Source organism: Arachis ipaensis, chromosome B04, assembly GCF_000816755.2.
Source record: "Arachis ipaensis cultivar K30076 chromosome B04, Araip1.1, whole genome shotgun sequence".
Classification (NCBI taxonomy): Eukaryota; Viridiplantae; Streptophyta; class Magnoliopsida; order Fabales; family Fabaceae; genus Arachis; species Arachis ipaensis.
The window spans coordinates 82,625,481-82,628,191 of NC_029788.2; positions in this window are offsets into that span (position 1 = coordinate 82,625,481).

Consider the following 2,711-nt stretch of genomic DNA (forward strand, 5'->3'; position numbering starts at 1 on the left):
TTCAGATGGAAGTCCATGAAACTTGCAGTTCTGCTGCATCAGAGAAACTAATTGAGATTTCAGCTCAAAGTTGTTTGCTCCAATGGCAGGAATGGAGATGCTTCTTCCATGTAAATTGAAATTAGGTACAGTAAAGTCACCAAGCATCCTCCTTGCATTATTATTATTTTCGGCTGCTATCTCCTCTTCCTGTTCGAAAATTTCTGAAAGGTTATCTCTGGATTGTTGTAATTTAGCTTCTCTTAATTTTCTCTTCAGGGTCCTTTCAGGTTCTGGATCTGCTTCAACAAGAATGTTCTTGTCCTTGCTCCTGCTCATATGACAAAGAAGAGGGGACAGAAAAAATAATAATAATAGAGTTCCTTTATACCACAGTATAGGGATCCCTTTGTGAGTGGAAGAAAAGAGGGAGATAAAGAATGTAATGTAATGGAAGAAACACAACTGTGAGGAGGGTAGAGATGTGAGATGAGATGTTAGTAGATGAATAAATAAATAGAATAAGATGGGAGAGGGAGAATTTTCGAAAATAATTTTTGAAAAAGGGTTAGTGATTTTCGAAAATAGTTTTTGAAAAAGGTTAATAATTTTCGAAAAATTTTGAAATCAAAAATAAAAATAATTAGTTAATTAAAAAGAAATTTTTGAAAAAGAGGGAAGATATTTTCGAAAATTAGAGAGAGAGAGTTAGTTAGGTAGTTTTGAAAAAGGTAAGAAGCAAACAAAAAGTTAGTTAGTTAGTTGAAACAAATTTTGAAAAGATGAGAGGTTAGAAAGTTAGAAAAGATATTTTGAAATCAAATTTTTGAAAAAGATAAGATAAGAAGATATTTTTTGAAAGGATATGATAGAAATTAGTTTTTGAAAAAGATTTGATTTTTAAAATCACAATTAATGACTTGATTCACAAGAAATCACAAGATATGATTATAGAACTTAAAGTTTGAATCTTTCTTAACAAGCAAGTAACAAACTTGAAATTTTTGAATCAAAACATTAATTGTTGATGTTATTTTCGAAAATATGATGTAAAATTAAGAAAAATATTTTTGAAAAATATTTTTTTGGAATTTTCGAAAATAACTGAGAAATTTGAAAAAAATTTGATTTTTGAAAAAGATTTTGAAAAAGATAAGATTTTCAAATTGAAAATTTGATTTGACTCATAAGAAACAACTTGATTTTAAAAATTTTTGAAAAAGTCAACTCAAATTTTTGAATTTGATGAGAGAAAAAGGGAAAGATATATTTTTTTTATTTTTGAATTTTTTTTGACGAGGGAGAAAAACATGAAAATTATGCAATGCATGAGAATTTTAGATCAAAACATGTGATGCATGCAAGAATGCTATGAATGTCAAGATGAACACCAAGAACACTATGAAGATCATGATGAACATCAAGAAGATATTTTTGAAAAATTTTTAATGCAAAGAAAACATGCAAGACACCAAACTTAGAATTCTTTAATGCTTAGACACTAAGAATTCAAGAATGCATATGAAAAACAAGAAAAGACACAAAACATGAAATCATCAAGATCAAACAAGAAGACTTACCAAGAACAACTTGAAGATCATGATGAACACTATGAATGCATGAATTTTCGAAAAATGCAAGATGCATATGCAAGTGACACCAAACTTATAACATGACTCAAGACTCAAACAAGAAACAGAAAAAATATTTTTGATTTTTATGATTTTCTAATTTTTTTTTGTATTTTTTTTTCGAAAATTAATTTGAAAAAGGAAAATAAGGATTCCAAAATTTTTAATATAAATTCCAGGAATCTTGCCATGTTAGTCTAAAGCTTCAGTCCAGGAATTAGACATGGCTCACTAGCCAGCCAAGCTTTCAATGAAAGCTCCGGTCCAAAACACTAGACATGGCCAATGGCCAGCCAAGCTTCAGCAAGATATCAGAATATACTGCTCATTACTTATCAAATATGTAACTTGCCTCTATGCTGATGGTTTGGAAGCCTCAGTCTAAAAGAATTTAGACATGGCTTTGCAGCCAGCCAGGCTTCACATGCTTCATGAAACACTAGAATTCATTCTTAAAAATTTTGAAGCCATAGAATAATTTATTTTTGAAAACATTTTTATTTTTTTTTTCGAAAACAAAGGAGAAAATTTTGAAAGATTTTTTGAAAAATTTTTGAAAACAAAATAAAAAGAAAATTACCTAATCTGAGCAACAAGATGAACCGTCAGTTGTCCATACTCGAATAATCCCCGGCAACGGCGCCAAAAACTTGGTACGCGGAATCGTGATTATACTTTAATTATGTAAAATTCATTGCTCTTTCTTTCCCTGGAAATGGCGCCAAAAACATGATGCCAAGACCATGGTTCACAACTCCGTGTAACTGACCAGCAAGTGCACTGGGTCGTCCAAGTAATACCTTACATGAGTAAGGGTCGAATCCCACGGAGATTGTTGGTATGAAGCAAGCTATGGTCACCTAGCAAATCTCAGTTAAGTTGACTCATATGGGCTACAATATATTATGTAAATAAAACATAAAGTAAGGATAGAAATACTTATGTAATTCATAGGTGAGAATTTCAGATAAGCGAATGGAGATGCTTTCGTTCCTCTGAACCTCTGCTTTTCTGCTATCTTCATCCAATCAGTCTTACTCCTTTACATGGCTGGCTTTATGTGATACATCACCACTGTCAATGGCTACTTTCGGTCATCTC